Below are 19,618 nucleotides of genomic sequence, written 5' to 3' on the forward strand. Positions count from 1 at the left end.
TGGCACATGCGTGCACGCGCACACACACACACACACACACACAACTTCTTATAATATAAAAATACTTTTTTAAATGAACAAGCAAACACTGATAATTTATTAAGATATAATATAGAAACCATAAAGTTCATTCATTTTTTTTTTTGAAGAACAAAAGCCAAGTTTATCTGGCCATTTCTTGCATTAGAAGTACTCCTCAATGACACCTTTGCCTGAGACTCTTTGCTCTAGTCCTTAACCACCACACAACTGCAACTAACCACTTGGTGGGGTTTACCTCTCTGTTGATTTTGTAGAGACCTACCCATTCCTCTAGTCCAGTGGTCGGCAAACTCATTAGTCAACAGAGCCAAATATCAACAGTACAACGATGGAAATTTCTTTTGAGAGCCAAATATTTAAAACATAGACTATATAGGTACATTCCTTATCGAGGTAGGGCCTGCATGTGAGATTTTTGTGGAAGAGCCATACTCAAGGGGCCAAAGAGCCGCATGTGGCTCGCGAGCCGCAGTTTGCCAACCAGGGCCCTAGTTTCTTGTTGTCATCAACCTTAATTAGGTTGATTTGGTGTTAAGCACTAATGGCATCCACCAACTTGAAGTACATAGATCGGCTCATCATAGTTGGACACAAGCACACAAAGGTGGCCTTGGCACTAGCCTAAGGCATCCACAGCTTCTGAGTTCTTGCGTTAGGCCATGGAGGATGAGGGCAGTCTTCAGCTCTGCTGGGTAAGCAGTAATGACGTCCATTCACCTCCTGCAGCAATGCCTTCTTTGGAGTGGGCTATGGGTGGAGCCGAATCTTGAAAGTACCCAAGCCTTGGCCTCTGCGGAAATCCACAGCAGGAGGAAGAGAGTAAATCCATACTTTTAAAGTGTACAATTTACGTATTCTCAAAGTTGTGCATTACCATTATCTAATTACAAAACATTTCTATCACCCCAAAAAGAAGCACTGATAATTTATGTCCATTTAGCAGCCAGTCCCCTTCCCCCGTCCTTCCAGGCCCTGGCTATTTCACATAAAAGGAATCACAGTCTATATGGCCTTTTGATGTTTTCAAGGTTCATTCATGTTGTAGCAGAAATCAGTAGTTCATTACTTTTATTTCTTTTTGAGAGAGAGAGAGAGGGAAAGACAAGGAAGGGAGAGAAATGAGAAGCATCAAATCATAGTTGTGTCACTTCAGTTTTTCATTGATTGATTTTCATATTTGCTTTGACTGGGGGGCTCAAGACAAGCCAGTGACCTGTTCAAGGAAGACATCTTGGGCTTCAAGCCTGCAACTTCTAGGATCAAGCCAGTGACCTTGGGATCATGATGATGATCAAGAACTTAAGCCGGCAAGCCCACAGCCTGGCGCGCCTGTGCTTAAGCCGATGAGCCTGTGCTCATTGCTGGCAACCTTGAGGTTTTGAACCTGGGACCTCAACATCCCAGGGCGATGCTCTATTCTCTGTGCCACCATCGGTCAGGCTGTAGTTCATTACTTTTTATGGATAAATAATATTCCACTGTATAAATATACCACATTTTGTTTATTCATCAGTTGAAAGACATTAGTTTTTTTCCCACTTTTTGGTGACTATGAAGAATGCTATGAACATTTGTGCATACATTTTTGTGTAAATATGTTTTCATTTCTCTTGGTTATATAACTAGGTCACTTTTTAAAACTTTGTGAGGGACTGTGAGGTGGAGGGCATTCAACAGCTTTTGCCACACAGATATAATCTAGAATTTTGCAAGTTGCATGAGGTTCGTTTCTGGCAGCTTCACCCCAAGGGCTTTCTCAAACTCTTCTACCATGCTGGTCTTCTAAAAGGGAGGTGCAAAGTGAATCTCCTAGGCCTGGCCCTCTGGGCCATCTGGATGGTAGGAGCCCTTGTCACCACCTGTAACATGCTTCACCATTTCTGAAATCATCTTCTCCATGATTTTCGTGAGACCATGATAGTCTGCATAGGCCATGTACAACTCACAGGTGGTGAATTCAGGATTGTGAATCAAATCAATTCCTTCATTCTGGAACTGGTGTCCAATTTCGTAAACTCTGTCAGTGCCACCAACTGCCAGCATCTCATGGTGGAGTTCTGGAGCAATTTACATATATAAATTCATGCCCAGCTCACTGTGGTAGGTGATAAAGGGCTTGGCCACAGCTCCTTCTGGGATGATGTTTATCATGGGAGTTTCAATCTCTAGGAATTCCAACTCCTCCAAGAAACTTCTTATATATGTGATGATCATAGGGCAGATGATAAATTTCTGCCTTACAAAGTCATTCAGAATCAAGTCCAAGTATCTCTGATGATACTGTGTTTCCTTGTCTTTGAGGCCAAAGTGAAGATGAGGTAACATATGTAAGCAAGGAGATAGCAGTGTGGTCTTACAGGGAATGAGGTTCTGCTTACCCTTCTTGGTTTTTCTAGGACATCCCTAAACGGCAATTATGCCTCTCTGATGCAGTCTGTTATTAATATGAATAAACTCTTCTCCCGATTTATAATTCCTGGAATTGGCCATGACTTGACTCTCTCTCCTCGAAGGTCATAGAAGATGAGTTTTCCCTCAGAAACTCTTTCGGTATGGATTCTACTTGCCATCATTAAGGTAATGTCACTCAGGTGGTCCCCTGGCTACAGATGGCCGTGCTCTCGGATGACATAAGATGTCTACATGGAACTTATATGTGGGTCTTTCCCACTGACCTTCAGTTGGTGAAACGCCAGGCTGCGGATCTTGTATTAGTGGTCTGGGTCCAGTTCTCCTCCTCAGCACCCATCGCTGTCAATGGTGTGGCTGGTGGCAGCAGCATTGGCCTGGCTGGTTGTTTCTCTCTGAGATCCTTCTGCTCGGCTTCCTTCTATGCTATTTTCTTCTCAGCTTTTAGGCATCTCTTTAGCTCACTTTTGCTCCGTTTTGGCTGCCACTGTCCACGGTCACCTAAGGCCCCTGCACCACAACCATCTTTCTGGAGGCCCAAACTGAAAGCTCATTGTCCCTTTTTGATTATAGCCATTACCATGGGTGTGAAGTAGTAATTTATTTTACTCAAAAACGTGATAATTCAACATTTTAATGACATGACTGTACTCTAGGACTAAGTTATAAATGTAAATGTATAAAATGTGTGAAATCAATACCAGCTTTGTATGCTAAACTATGAACACACTAGACCACATTACTAAAATAAACGCTGGATAAGTCATTCAGAATGTGATATTGATCTTTAAAATAATTTGTTTTGAAAAGATTAAACTGCAAAGTTTGCCTGCTTATGGATTCAGCACATTGTGGGTAATTGTGAGATCAATGCAAAGTCCCAATAAGAAATTAAAGACTAACTTAAATTCCAACCGTTCTTCCTATTCATTATATGGCATTTGAAAGTTACTTTCAGAACTATTATTCTTTCCTTATATTGAAAAGCTACATCACAATAGCAATCTTCTAGAAATCTGAGCATACTAAATTATAAACTGACAAATCTAATGTTAATTCTATAGACCAAATAAAATTTGAGAATACCAAATTTAAAAAAATTGACAAAAGAGATAATTCTATAAATCAAATGATAATTCTAAAGGATTAACCTATTTCTATGTTGTTTATATCATGAAAGAATCTTCCTCAAATAATTAGGCTGCTGATAAACTTTTTATTTTTTTTAAATGGTGCTCCCAATGCTCCTGTTATTCAACGTTCAAGAGCACAGCATCTTTTTTTGTTGTTGTTAAGAGAGAGAGAGAGAGAGAGAGAAGGAGAGGGGAGGAACAGGAACAGGTCGTATCAACTCCCTTATGGGCTTTGACCAGGCAAGCCCAGGGTTTTGAACTGGCAACCTCAGCATTTCAGGTCAGTGCTTTATCCACTGTACCACCGCAGGTAAGGCTGACACAAACTATCCATGCATAAAAAGCGTGCTTTGAAACAGAGATGGGCCTGAATCTCCAGAAGGGAAACCTTGGGTGGATGGTGGATTTGCTGAAAGAAACTGGAGTTGACAAGGGAGAGGCTGACATCTCTAATCAACTGAGGATTAATCTTGCTAAATAGGTGGGATACTGACCCCACAACACTTCGGTGTTTCAGACTTCTCTTTCTCCTTATTCTTTTAATAAGACTGAGTTTGATATTCAGTTCTCTTAAATTATTCATTTTGGTAGAGCTAGTAACTAATCTACACCTTACTACTTTGTACCTGCTCTTTCAACTTCAAGGGGATACAAATCCCTTTCCTTCTTTTCACAGAGGATTTTGGGTGTACTTCCAGCCTTGTACCACATGTTCAAAATGCCTCTGAGGAGGCACTGAAGGAGAGCTAACCAAATCCTAAGACTTACTTATGAAAAACTGAGAAAAAACTTGTTTGTTTGGATTTCCTGTTTCTATGTCTGAGAAAAGTTAAACATCTTAGGTTAAAATACTAAGCTGTTGACTTTTCAAGCATTTCTAAAGTTTTTATTTTCTTGCTCTCTATAATATATCTATCTGTATGTCTAATATTATATTAATTAGTATTCTACCAAATACATAACTAAAGCATAGTGAGTATAAAGCACAAGATGCAATATTTTTTACAAAACTACTTATTTTTTATTTCTTCTTTAAAACTGCTATTTAACATAGGGCTAACTTTACAATAACCAAAGTATTTCATTCCTCAACATCTACTTGATGAAAAAATATTTCTTGTGCACCTAAACGTGTGAGGTACTATTAGATATCAGTGAACCACAAAGGGCATCACTACTACTCAAGCTCACATTTTAATGGTGGAAGAAAGATAGACAAGTATAAGGTGATAATGTTAAGTTCAAGTACAGTAATAATGCAGTGAGGGAACAGGGAAAGGTAAAGATATTAGCGGTAGTTCTATTTTAAGGCGGAAATGCACTTCTTTGTTAAGGTGGTATCTGAGCAAAGATGCATATACCAGGATTTACTAAAATCTGTATTTTAGAACTGAGGTAGTTGATTAATCAGACAATATTTACTGGACATGTAAAATATTCAAGGTTTATATAATATAGAAATTTTCACTTAAAATAGATTTAACAACAAACATGTGAAGGCAATCGAAATTCTTTACACTGATATAAAACATAGGATCTTAAGCCAGTAGCTAAAAATGTATACCAAAATATACTAATTGACCTACTAGAATTTAATCTCTATGCCTTGTAACCAAAAAAAACTGTAACTAAAATGCTTTAATAAAATTTTTATTAAATTTTATTAACAATTTTTTATTAATAAATTTTTAACAAATGCACTGGTGATATCAGGGTAAGTGCTACTATTTCACAGGACTAGGAAATAGACATTTATTTGAAAAAACAATCCTGTCATTGTTTTAAAATAATCTGAATTAGCCCACGCTAAATAGCTCAGTTGTTAGTGGCATCCTGATACACAATGGTTGCGGGTTTGATCCCCGGTCAGGGCAATTAGGAAAAGAAATTTGGCCCTGGCCAGTTGGCTCAGCAGCAGAGTGTTGGCCCTGTGTGCAGGAGTCCCAGCTTTGATTCCCGGTAAGGGCACAGAGAAGAAACCATCTGCTTCTCCACCTTTCCTCTCCTCTCCCCTCCTCTCTTGCAGCCATGGCTCAAATGGTTCAAGCAAGTTGGCCTGGGTGCTGAGAATGGCTCCATGGCCTCCCCTCAGGCACTAAAATAGCTGGGTTGCTGAGCAGCAGAGCACCACTCCACAGAGGGCTTGCTGGTGGATCCCTATCAGGGTGCATGTGGGAGTCTGTCTCTCTGCCTCCCCACCTCCCACCAAAAAAAAAAAATCTGAATTCATTTTTATTTTGAGGTAATTAATAAGCCACATAAGAAATGTCCTTTTAAAAAATGTCTTAATTTATGTGCTGATTATATAAGCAATGAATGTTTATTATAGAATTTTAGAAAATACAGTAAATAAAAAGAAAAATATCAATCATCAGCCATAAAAATAATTGCTGTATATATTCACATATGTTTCCTTCTATTCTTTTTTAAACAAGTAAATATTTCCTTTTTTTTTTTTTGTATTTTTCTGAAGCTGGAAATGGGGAGAGACAGTCAGACAGACTCCCGCATGCGCCCGACCGGGATCCACCCAGCACACCCACCAGGGGCGATGCTCTGCTCACCAGGGGGCGATGCTCTGCCCCTCTGGGGTATCGCTCTGTTGCAACCAGAGCCACTCTAGCGCCTGGGGCAGAGGCCAAGGAGCCATCCCCAGCACCTGGGCCATCTTTGCTCCAATGGAGCCTCGGCTGCGGGAGGGGAAGAGAGAGACAGAGAGGAAGGAAAGGGGGAGGGGTGGAGATGCAGTTGGGTGCCTCTCTTGTGTGCCCTGGCCGGGAATCGAACCCGGGACTTCTGCACACCAGGCCGACGCTCTACCACTGAGCCAACTGGCCAGGGCCCAATATTTCTAATTTTATAAGTAATTTATCAAATCTATTCTTAGGGTAAAAATATTAAATATTACAAATAAAGTTTAAAGACAATTATCACAGACAACTTTATTTTTCCTTTCAGACACAACTACTTATCAGTTTTCTGAGTATCTTCCCAGTTGCTTTTTTTTTTAAAAACAACATGTGTGTTATACTCAGATGAATATATCAGTCTTTTTCTTTCTTTTTTAAGCCTTATGAGGTTTATTAAATTCTTATAAAACAGAATACAAAATTTCAGCATTGACAGTTGGAGTAAGGGAAAACTTTTATGCTGTATCAATTTACTTGGTACAGTGGAGTTAAAGTGTTTGGATGTTTTTCTCTTACATTTAAAGAAACAGAATTTTTTTTTGGTCTTTTTTTTTTTTTGGTCTTTTTTTTATACATCTTAACATTGAAACACTGCTGCTTCCCCTGCCTCCAGTGCCAGAGCAGCCTAGGATCCTGGTAGCCTGGTACTCATTCACAGTACTGGTTCTGGACGGTCTCCCAGGTTGAACTGTGGATGTGAGGGGGGAGAGAAAGTGGCTGTCCCACCTTTGAGGGAAAAAAAGCTGCTTAAAAAGCTGCTCACAGCTCAGTTTTCCAGGCTGAAGCGGCCACAGTGACTGCAGCCAGCGAGGCCCCACGTCTATTACAAAAAGGCAGAGATCCCAGATGTGATACACAGAATCACTGACGGGCAGACACGATGGAGGCAGGGGCAGCCACTCCCCCCGGGTCTTTGGAAAGGCCAGTCAAAGATTCAGGCAGGCAGAGACAGGCATAGGCACCAGACTGCAACAATGAGTAAGACCTGGGGTGGTCAGACAGGCTCTGAGGCCCCTGAGCCATGAAGCCCCCTGACATTAAAGTATTCTTCAAAATAAGAAAGTCTCGGCCCTGGCCAGTTGGCTCAGTGGTGGGGCGTCGGCCTGGCATGCAGGAGTCCCGGGTTCGATTCCTGGCCAGGGCACACAGGAGAAGCACCCATCTGCTTCTCCACCCCTCCCCCTCTCCTTCCTTTCTGTCTCTCTCTTCCCTTCCTGCAGTCAAGGCTCCATTGGAGCAAAGTTGGCCCGGGCGCTGAGGATGGCTCCATGGCCTCTGCCTCAGGTGCTAGAATGGCTCTGGTTGCAACAGAGCAACGCCCAGGATGGGCAGAGCATCGCCCCCTGGTGGGCATGCCGGGTGGATCCCGGTCGGGTGCATGCGGGAGTCTGTCTGACTGCCTCCCCGTTTCTAACTTCAGAAAAATACAAAAAAAAAAGAAAAAAAAAGAAAAAAAAGAAAGTCTCTTTCCTTTTTAAAAGTAGTTTGGGGTCTTTCCATATCTGTACTTCATTCTTTTCATTTGCTGCACAGCAGGCCACAATGGACACAGTCGTTTAATTAATTCCAATTCACGTATTTATTTCTAAGTGGATGAACATTTAGATTGCTTCTAATTTTTAACATTATACATACACTTCAAAAACCATCCTAAATAATGTCTCCTGTGGACAAGTGAATGCTTCTCTAAGAAAGATGTAAGTGGAATTGTTGGGTCAAAGAAATTTAAATTTAATAGATACTGCCCAATTTCCCTTCTATTGGCAATATCAACCTAAAATCTTACCAGACATGTATGAAATATGGTTTCCCCACATCATCACCAATATTTGATATTATCATATATAAAAATGCTATGCATATTATATCTGAATCAACCCTTCATATAGAATTTTCTATTCTTTTCCCCTTGATATTAACATTTAAAATTTTTTCTATGCTATTAAACCCCTTTCATAAGTATTATTTCTATTGTCCCTGTAATTTGCCATTCTTAATTTTTCTACTATTGTCAGACATTTAGCTTCTCCCCAATTCCTCACTTCATTTCCCCACACCAAATAGTAGTACCTGTCTGATGCAAAAAGTTTTACTCTGAATAAAGTCTAAATTTCCAAAAACAAAATACATCTTTGAAGAAAGAAGGCTATTACAATTAAAAGATGCTCTAAGTCTGTGCTGTAAAGTAGCCATGCTGAGCATTGCTAGGACGGGTGGAAAAGCAGAGAGGCCCAGCTGTGCCTACTTTGCTGGAAGATGTTATCATTTGGATCCGTATATTCTGATGTATTTTTTTTTAAAAAAAATAAACTTAACTTGTTATTTCCATGCATATGTAGACATATACCATGGATACATCAAAATTATATAAGGACATTTACAGTTATGTAAAAAGAAAAGTATGCATAGCCTGAAGAAATGATATGGCTGTAGGTACAAAATATCTGGGAGAAGGAAGCTTAGAAAAAAAGTTTTTATGTTACAGTTTGACTTAACACGGTAATTTTACTACAGGCAACTAAAAATTTTTCGATATAAGCAATTTAAAAAGAGAAAAATTAAGTATTTTTTTCATTTAAATAATTGCAGCTGAGACCTATTTTACTTCTTACAACAAAGTGTTATTAGCCCAGTATGGAATAAAGTACTTATTATGACATCATCAACGTCTAGTAAACTAAGTCTCTGGTTGGTCAGTTTTAAATACCCTGTACACATTTAAAAGATCTCTGAACCTAGAAACAAGCACCCCTGCTCTACTATACCTAATCCACACTTCTAATTTGTTACTTTAAAAAAGACAAACTTTTTTATGTAGTTTTATATATTTCAGAAGATGTCAAATTAATGTACACTTCTACATATTTCCATTTATATAAATATAACTTACAACTGAGTTTAGAAAGGTAGATTTGTGAAAATCTACAGATAATTCTTTTAAAGTAACTTTCCATATCATTATATCATTAATATTTAAATATAATGATTATATTCTTCAATTATATCAATTGGAGCCTGACCAGGCAGTGGTGCAGTGGACAGAACATCAGACTGGGATGTGGAGGACCCAGGTTCGAGACCCCAAGGTTGCCAGTTTGAGCGCGGGCTCATCTGGTTTGAGCAAAAGCTCACCAGCTTGGACCCAAGGTCGCTGGCTGGAGCAAGGGGTTACTCGGTCTGCTGAAGGCCCGTGGTCAAGGCACATATGAGAAAGCAATCAATGAACAACTAAGGTGTCGCAACGAAAAACTAATGATTGATGCTTCTCATCTCTCTCCATTCCTGTCTGTCTGTCCCTATCTATCCCTCTCTCTGACTCTCTCTCTGTCTCTGTAAAAAAAAAAAAAGAAAGAAAGAAAAGTTATATCAATTGGAAAGGAGGGTAGATCAGAATCTCCTGTTATCCAGATAACGTATCAATCAGCTTTGTATATTGTAATGCACCCTCCCAGTGGGATGTAATTGTTTTCTGAGAGTCACTGGATGTAATGAGTGAAATTTACTGAGATGTATGTTGAACATGGTAGAAAACATGTTAAGAACAATTGTGTGTGTGTGTGTGTGACAAAGACAGAGAGTCAGAAAGAGGGACAGATAGGGACAGACAGACAGGAAGGGAGAGATGAGAAGCATCAATTCTTTGTTGTGACACCTTAATTGTTCATTGATTTCTTTCTCATATATGTCTTGACCAGGAGGCTACAGCAGACTGAGTGACCCCTTGCTCAAGCCAGCGACCTTGGTCTTAAGCTGGTGAGCCTTGCTCAAACCAGAGGAGCCCGCACTCAAGCCGGTGACCTTGGGGTCTCAAACCTGCATCCTCCGTGTCCCAGTCTGATGCTCTATCCACTGCACCACTGCCTGGTCAGGCTTAAAAACAATTTTTTTTAATTTTTATTTTTTTATATATTTTTTAAGAACAATTTGAAATTGCTTTCCTTTCATTGACAGAGTTCTAGTAACTAGCCTCTCCTTTCAATTGTGAAATTTCCTAAACTGAAAAGAAATCAGGTAGAGAAACTTATAAATCTAAAATCAATGTTGCAACAATGGTTACTATAGGACAAGCAAAAGGAATTCAAAAGGCACTTGGTTATTTGTCCAAATGTTTCTGCCATTTTGATGATCTCTTCAACCAGTTCATTTCTCAGCTGTAATACTACATCTGTCATTTTTGGCTTACAAGAGAATTCTTAAATGAATGTGAGAGATCTTTTTTTGCAGAGTTAAAAACGTTGAGTATGCTTAACAACTGTACCATGGATTTATAAGAATTTCAAGCATGTATTTAGAGTACTTCAATGCATCTATCATACCATGATCAAATAAAATATGTATTGTCATTAATAAAATAACATGTAGTAATATTTGGCCATCTAATAAAGGCAAAAAAAAAAAAGAACACATACTTCAGGTATATGAAGATAAAAGTACTTAAATATAATGAAAGGAATGTTGCCTTAAAATAAATCAAAGCATACATGAGATAAAATTAGAGTGAAATATTTTGACAGCGTTTGAATGAGTAGCTGTTTTCCTTTTTGTGGCAACATGACAACAAACACTTAAAATTCAGCTTGAATCATCCTTTAAACCAAGAGTAGTTATTATATCAGTGCTTCACAGCACTCAAAACTGTTTCATGCTGTTTTCAATATATACCTCAGTGTTGGTCTACATTAAAGCAAAAAATCAGAATAAATAAAATGGAATCTAAGAAAGTCATAAGGCCTCTGTTTTCCTTTCAATTTTGCTGTGAACTTAAAACTATAAAAAATCATAAGAAAAAGTATTTTTGAAAATGGTTCTATGAATAATATGTAGTGTCAAGTATGAATAGCAGCAGAACAGAGGCTAATCATGGTTTTGTCCTACTTTCCCATAATGTTCAGCTCAAAGAAAAAAAAGTCAATTTAATATACACACAAAGTACAGTGAAGGCAAAAAGAAATGTTAAAGTTATTTATTTAGACCAACTTCCTATTAACAGGGCAAACACTATAAATCTTAACTTACACAAATCAATTCTCTGAAAATGAGTTAAAAAAAATGCCAAGACTCCAGAAAACTCCTGAATAGGAATCCAGAAACCAGAGAACTGGGTTCAAATCGATGGTTTTGGAGTGAAGTAAGACTTTTTTCTTTTTCAAGGGTGAGGATGACTCCTAAGCTTGATTTTATCTAGCCCAACTAGGGATGACTATCAGAATCATTTGTAGAACTTCTGAGAAGTCAAGATGCCACAGCTCCAAATCAGATCTACTGAGTTACAATCTTAGAGGAAAGACTTGGGAATGTTAAATTCTGGGTGATTAAATAAGCTAATATCAGTAATATGCTCACAAGAGTCTTCTATATTAAAACGGAAGTTACTCAAATGTAACAATCTTGTTTAATGTAGGGTGTTAAATGTTTAAATTCTTTATTCAATTAATATTTATTGAGTTTCACTTGATCCATGGTGATGCAGTGGACAGGGCATCGACCTGGGACAATGAGGTCCCAGGTTCAAAACCCTGATGCCAACAGCTTGAGTGTGGGGTCACAGGCTTGACGCTCAGGGTCACTGGCTTGAGCCCAATGTTGCTGGTTTGAGCAGTAGGTCACTGCCTCAGCCGGAGCACCCTAGTTAAGGCATGTATGAAATACAATCAATGAACAACTAAAAAGCCTTCAGCTTGACCAGGCAGTGGCACAGTGGATAGAGTGTTGGGCTGTGACACAGAGGACCCAAGTTTGAAACCCCAAGGTCGCTGGCTTGAGTGCGGGTTCATCTGGCTTGAGTGTGGAGTCGCTGGCTTGAGCATGGGATCATAGACATGACTCCATGGTTGCTGGCTTGAGCCCAAAGGTCGCTGGCTTGAAGCCCAAGGTTGCTGGCTTGAGCAAGGGTCACTTGCTCTGCTGGAGACCCCCGGTCAAGGCACATATGAGAAAGCAATCAATGAACAACTAAGATACTGCAATGAAGAATCAATGCTTCTCATCTCTCTCCCTTCCTGTCTGTCTGTCCTTATGTGTCCCTCTCTCTGTCTCATTCACTGTCTCTGTTATACACACACAAATAATAGTCCTGCAAACTACGAGTTGATACTTCTCATCTCTCTCCCTTCTGGTCTGTCTCTCACTAAAAAAAAAAAAAAAAAAAATTATCTATCTATCTATCTATCTAGATATATGTAAAATATATACATATATATAAAATAAAAATGAAATAATAAAGTACCTAATATAATCAAAGAAACTATATATATAAATTGTGTGTACATTTTGCAATAATTTTAACTCATTACAGAACTTAGATATATCTAAGATACTTCTGACTTTGTTCTATTTTTTTCCATTTATGTTTTTAGAATGTTTGTCCAGTGAGTTATGAGGGACTTGTGATCAAAAGTCAGAGATGAACCGTAAAGGCATTTTTGAAGAGAAAACTTGAATTGGTATGACTCACAGTCAGCATTTGTAAAGACCAATACAAAATAAAGGAGCGCCTGAGCCTGACCAGTGGTGGTGCAATGGATAAAATGATGGCCTGGAACGCTGAGGTCCCCAAGGTCGCTGGCTCTGAGCATGAACTCATCAGCATGGGGTTCCTGGCTTGAGCTAGGGATCATCCACATGATCACAAAGCTTGCCAGCTTAAGCCCAAAGGTGGATGGCATGAAAAGCCCAAAGTCACTGTCTTGAGCAAGGGCACACTGGCTTGGCCCTGGTCAAGCACATTTGAGTAGTAGTCAGTGTATGACTAAAGTGAAAGCAACTACGAGTTAATGCTTCTCACTCTCTCTCCTCCCTTTCTCAGAAGCAATCAACACACAACTAAAGTGAAAGCAACTTTGAGTTGATGCTTCGAAAGGAGCCTAATACTTTAGCGCATTATGTTTACATTTGCTTTCTTTGTGTGTGTTTGTGGGTATACTTTTTCATAAATCATCTCCAAAAGTCTAACACAGAATTTAGGATTATTCTCTTTTTTAGAGATAAAAAAACTAAAATTCAGAAAAGTTACCAAGTAAGTAGAAAAGTTGGAATTTGTACCCATGACTGCCTCAAATTTCTGGGCTCTTATGATATAATATCCCATATCTAAGAGGGTAAAAATACTCAAAAACATAAAAAATAGAGCATGTATCAAAAACACATCCACAATCTTCAGCAAGAACACATCACTGGCAGGTAAGAGTGGACAAGCACAACTAAAGGAAGAAGGTGACAGAAACAAAGGTCATGACTGAAAGTGAACAAAGAAAACAGGTGAGGACACTATAAAAGCATATACTACATTTCCCCATGTATAAGACGCACCTTTCCCTGAAAAATTTGGGGTCTAAAAACTGAGTGCGTCTTATACAGTGATATAATTTTTTAATTTGCATTTCTTGCTTTTTCGCGCTTGTTTTTTTTTTTTTTTTTTTTTTTTATATAATTTTATTTTTTTAATGGGGTGACATCAATAAATCAGGATACATATATTCAAAGATAACAAGTCCAGGTTATCTTGTCGTTCAATTATGTTGCATACCCACCACCCAAAGTCAGATTGTCCTCTGTCACCTTCTATCTTGTTTTCTTTGTGCCCCTCCCCACCCCCTATCCCTCTCCCATTCCCCCCCCTCCCCCCCGTAACCACCACACTCTTGTAAATGTCTCTTAGTTTCACTATTATGTCCCACCTACGTATGGAATAATACAGTTCCTGTTTTTTTCTGATTTACTTATTTTTTCGCGCTTGTTTTTGTGCTCATTGTTGAAGACAGTGATTTGTCATCAGACACAGATGAGGACAAGCTAATGGATGGGAGTTCTGACAGTGATGAGGAGTTGTATGAATTTTATGATGAATAAAACTTGAGTTCAATAACTTTATGTAATACATTTTTTTTCGAATTTCAGACCCCAAAATTATGGTGTGTCTTACATATGGGAATATAGTAGTAAAACACATAAAGGCTTCCCAAGGGCAGAGGAGGAAAACCTGTGTTTTGGGTCAGAGGTTCAGGGAGGTTCAGGTCATTAGAGGGTATAAACATGTCCTTGACATCTAGGAAAAAGTTGTTTTGTGTCAAAGTTGGCTCTGTGCCCTACCAATACTAGTATCAATATGAATATAAGGTAAGGCCTGAGTGTCACTTTTTATTAAACTGAATTTATTGGGGTGACACTGGTTAACATAATTATACAGGTTTCAGGCGCCCAATTCTGCAACACATCTCTGCACAGCATATTGTGTATTCCTGGTGTCACTTTTTATTTGAGTACTTGTAAAATCTCTCCCATTGAGTATTCTCTCAATTACTTTTTTTTTGAAATGTATAACACTGTATAGGGAAGACACATTGTCTTGCAAAGACTGTAATCAATGAAAATTTGAATGCTGAATCAAATATGGAAGCAAAAACTAATACAGATTTATAATTCTTTCTGGAATGCAGCCTCACAACTACTCTGAAAGATCTTAAGATTATTTTAATAAGAAATATAATTAGGGTATGCAACAGAATTGAATGACAAGATAACCTGGACATGTTTTCTTTGAATATATGTACCCTGATTTATTGATGTCACCCCATTAAAATAAAAATTTATTTATATAAAAAAAAGAAATATAATTAATCACATTTTGAACATCCAAAAAACATCAGAAAAACAAATGGAAAAAAATTTAATATTTAATGGATGCTTGTGACCAAAAATTTTTGAAAATACAATGACAATGTCATCTAGGGATTCAAACAGTAAAAAAAAAAAATTATCGTCAATATGTTTTGAAAACTTTTGTTAGATGATTTGAAAAGTGCCTTAAGTTAGTGGTCCCCAACCCCCAGGCTGTGGACCGGTACCGGTCCGTGGGCCATTTGGTACTGGTCCACAGAGAAAGAATAAATAACTTACATTATTTCCTTTTTATTTATATTTAAGTCTGAACAATGTTTTATTTTTAAAAAATGACCAGATTCCCTGTTACATCCGTCTAAGACTCACTCTTGACGCTTGTCTCGGTCACTTGATACATTTATCCGTCCCACCTTAAAGGCTGGTCTGTGAAAATATTTTCTGACATTAAACCGTTCCACGGCCCAAAAAAGGTTGGGGACCACTGCCTTAAGTGACCTTGAAGGTTCATGTAATGAGACTCTAGTATTCTTCCACATAATGTAATTTAAAGTATTTACATATAAATAAATTAAGCAAGGATTCTAAAGTCAGAGTTGTGGGTTCAAATCCCACATCTGCCCCTCACTACCTGTGTCTCAGTTCCCATATCTATAAAATGGTTTTAGTTATGGTAACAAACTAATCATATTATGAGGATTAAAAAAAGTTATTATTAGTAAAATGCTTAAAACTGTGCTGGTATAGTAAGCACTATTTGTTTGTTGAATAAGATTAAATATTTAGAGTTGCTAATGCCTTTCTTTTTATGCCCGTCATGGGAAAAATAAGTGATCTTACACAGTTTCCTAGCTAAGCCAAGATATCTCATCATATTTCTTATGTTTACCTATGAACCATGAATTGTTCTAATGATCTAAAATATAGAAATTTTGGAAGCACAGAATCTTATTTTTATTTGTCAGTGGAATGTAACACTCCTTACTAAGAATGTTGATTAGAGTTGGTTAGAGTTGTCCTGCTATGCCAAGGTTGCAGGTTTGATCTGCTATCAGGGCAAATATAAGAATCACCCATTTAGATACCACTATAGATTCCTTAAGAAACTAGACAATTTGATTTAAAATATAAATATGTATACATATTTATTCTTTTAGCTCTTTGGAAACAGATATAGTTTTATTTTTTTCAGAGAGAGAGACAGACAGACAGAAAGGGAGATGAGAAGCATCAACTCATAGTTGCACCTTAGTTGTTCCTTGATTGCTCTCTCATATGTAGCTTGACTGGGGGGCTCCAGCTGAGCCAGAGATCCCTTGCTCAAGCCAGTGACCTTGGGTTCAAGCCAGAGACTTTGGGCTTCAAACCAACAACCTTTGGGCTCAAACCAGTGATCATGGGTCATGTCTATGATGCCATGATCAAGCCGGCGACCTCAGAGTTTTGAACCTGGGTCCTCAGCGTCCCAGGTTGATGCTCTATCAACTGCGCCACTGCCTGGTCAAGCAGGCAATAATAAAGACTTAAAATTTTAAAGTTCTTCTACAGCATCATGCACAAAGTTTCAGTGAATTATTTTTAGCCCACCATAGGACAAATTTTAGATATTTTAGCTCTTTATTTGTTCACATTCTACCAAAGAGAGATCTGAGTACAATATACATATTTTTCTCCACTTCTCTTCTGAAACCATGGAGAGACATGTCTCTCTTTCACCTTTTGATGTACACAGTAAAGTGCAGAGTTCATAATGTAGGCTCTCATTTAAAATATAAGTAAATAAGGCAAGGAATGTTTAACATTTGGAATTGACAGGAAAAAACCCTAGGTTCATCCACATGATAAAGAATTAAGGGAGGCAGAAAATAGTTCACAGAACTGGGCTATGAAGATTCCATTTTCACAGGGAAAAGGTAGTCATGGTGATGATTAATTTCCACTAAGTTGCCTGACCAGGCGGTGGCGTAGTGGATAGAGCGTCGGACTGGGATGCGGAAGACCCAGGTTCGAGACCCTGAGGTCGCCAGCATGGGCTCATCTGGTTTGAGCAAAAATTCACCAGCTTGGACCCAAGGTCGCTGGCTCAAGCAAGGGGTTACTCGGTCTGCTGAAGGCCCAGGGTCAAGGCACATATGAGAAAGCAATCAATGAACAAGTAAGGTGTCGCAACGCGCAACGAAAAACTAATGATTGATGCTTCTCATCTCTCCGTTCCTGTCTGTCTGTCCCTGTCTCTCCCTCACTCTGACTCTCTCTGTCTCTGTAATAAAAAATAAAATAAAATAAAATAATTTCCACTAAGTTCTATTATAAAATGGTAAAAAAGAATTAGTTTAGCTATATGAAATTTTACTTCATGTACAATTGGGTAGGTACAAATAATATTTATATGATATGCAATAAAAAATTTATAAAAAGTATGTATAAAATTAAGTCATTTGATTTTTATAAGTTTCATAAAAGGAGAAAAAGCCACATCCTTTTTATATAGTTCTATCCAAATGAGACCCCAAAATTACTACTGCTAATCTTTTTATTGAAAGTTCATGAAAGTTGAGTCATTTAATTCAACACTGCTCTAGTGTTCTCTCACCAAAGATGGATGATGTATGGGTTAAGGAGCTATAAACATTCACTATGCCTTGGTCTAACTTATTATTTGTAAATATAATATTGCCTAAAATTTGTGGAATGAAAACTGGTGCATAAGCCTGCAGAAAGGCAATCAGAGCTTACCAATTTCTTCTAAGTGGAATGCTTAATACTTAAGGGAGCTATTGATAGCGATGGGGAAGGGGTAATTTCTATAATAAAAAGAGGCAATATTGGCTGTATTGGGGACCAAGTGGAAGTACACAGCAGTTGGCAACATGGAAAACTAGCTAATAAACTGTTTTCTTCTAGAAGCATAGTTTTAATTTTCAAAACAGAGATCAGCACTTTACTTTGGGTTAAAAAAAACTCCTATGTTTACTATATACAAATGATTGAATTTCATAACATACATTTCTTGTTTAAACATCTGTTGACTTATTTCTGGATCAAATGCAGAGTTTAACTAATGGCAAGAGATGACGAATAAGAATAGACATGTTTTGTGGCACTAACATACAGAACATTCCATTCTCATAAATGACAGGCTATTAACCATACCGTCCTTTTCCTGTAAACTACTTTAAAAAACTATTGCAAAGCTAACATGTCATTGTCGTTTCCAGGTACATTAGTTCCTTTACAAGTTTATATATGGATGGTTGATCTGACCAGAATAATCTAGGTACACATTTGCCCTGAGGTAGGAAAATGTATTCTATTGGGTATATTCCATCTCTGTGATTTTGGACTAAAAAAATTTTAGAAACGCGAGGCACCATTATATACAGAGTATCTATGAATAATCAAGCTAATAAAATTTATATTTGGGGTCCCAGTGAATTAAAAGAAAACATCTGAATTCTAATAATAGATATGTGGGTGTCACTTAAGTTCTGCTGTTGTAAGATACACTAACTCATTTCCTACTTTTTACAAATATACACTTTTCACTCATGAAATTAAAACACATTGCCTTTTAAATTTAAAAAACCATATGTATATATTTTTAAAACTTACAAAAGAATGCAAGGGCAATCCAAGTAATATGAATTACTAACAATTAAAATAAATAGTAAGTTGAGGAAAGGAACCTCCCTTAGAGAAGAACTTTGTAACAGTAAAGATCAACCATCTGCATGAAGTAGTTTTTACCAAAACTACTCTTAATCAAAGACTGCTCTAAATCCCTTATCTTTTTTTTTTTTTTTGTATTTTTCTGAAGCTGGAAATGGGGAGAGACAGTCAGACAGACTCCCGCATGTGCCCGACCAGGATCCACCTGGCATGCCCACCAGGGGTGATGCTCTGCCCCTCCGGGGGGTCGCTCCACCGCGACCAGAGCCACTCTAGCGCCTGGGGCAGAGGCCAAGGAGCCATCCCCAGTGCCCGGGCCATCTTTGCTCCACTGGAGCCTTGGCTGCGGGAGGGGAAGAGAGAGACAGAGAGGAAGGGGGGGGGTAGAGAAGCAAATGGGCGCTTCTCCTTTGTGCCCTGGCCGGGAATCGAACCCGGGTCCCCCGCACGCCAGGCCGACGCTCTACCGCTGAGCCAACTGGCCAGGGCCTTAATCCCTTATCTTTTTGGTACTGGGAAGAGAACAAAGATACATCTCATTTAAAAAATTAACTAACTGGATGATGATGATAACAGCTAATATGTATTGTGAACTTAAAATTGTATAATAAATTTCATTTAATTCTATGAAGCACAGAATTATATATATTGCTTATATTTCTTCTTTTATTTACAGTAACACTTTAACGACTAAAAGGAATTGAGAATATCTTCACATCTAGTAACAATGATTTCTAGAATTGTTTCATATCTAGTGATAATGATCTCTACAAAAGGAAAAACTAAGTGAACAAATATTTGGCATCTATCATAGAATATAAAGGTTACACATAAACACTTATTAAAGCCAAGAATGGCTAAAAGTTTGCTTAATGAAAATAATAAGTAGAAAATAATACATTAAATAGTCATTTTATTATTAAAACATTCAAAATATTATTTAATGAATCTCAACTGCAGTAAAGCAAAATTTAACTATATAGAGAAAAATGTAATTAAATGGTTTAAATGAAGTTAATATAGCTTACCTCAAAGACAAATTTTGTGTTATAAACATGT

At 38.0% G+C, this 19,618-nt stretch overlaps 1 protein-coding gene and 3 pseudogenes across 4 annotated transcripts in view; 1 reads left to right on the forward strand and 3 right to left on the reverse strand.

Annotated features, from left to right (window-relative positions):
• Nucleotides 1-19,618, reverse strand: part of PIBF1 (progesterone immunomodulatory binding factor 1) — a 234,760-nt gene that overhangs the window by 127,187 nt on the left and 87,955 nt on the right. The window lies entirely within an intron of this gene.
• Nucleotides 100-871, reverse strand: LOC136403276 (small ribosomal subunit protein eS12 pseudogene; annotated as a pseudogene).
• LOC136403277 (lysine--tRNA ligase pseudogene) lies at nt 1,670-2,532 on the reverse strand (annotated as a pseudogene).
• The window catches only part of LOC136403279 (probable inactive 1-aminocyclopropane-1-carboxylate synthase-like protein 2 pseudogene), a 31,802-nt pseudogene continuing 14,749 nt past the window's right edge, over nt 2,566-19,618 (forward strand).

Source organism: Saccopteryx leptura, chromosome 4, assembly GCF_036850995.1.
Source record: "Saccopteryx leptura isolate mSacLep1 chromosome 4, mSacLep1_pri_phased_curated, whole genome shotgun sequence".
In the NCBI taxonomy this organism is placed as follows: Eukaryota; Metazoa; Chordata; class Mammalia; order Chiroptera; family Emballonuridae; genus Saccopteryx; species Saccopteryx leptura.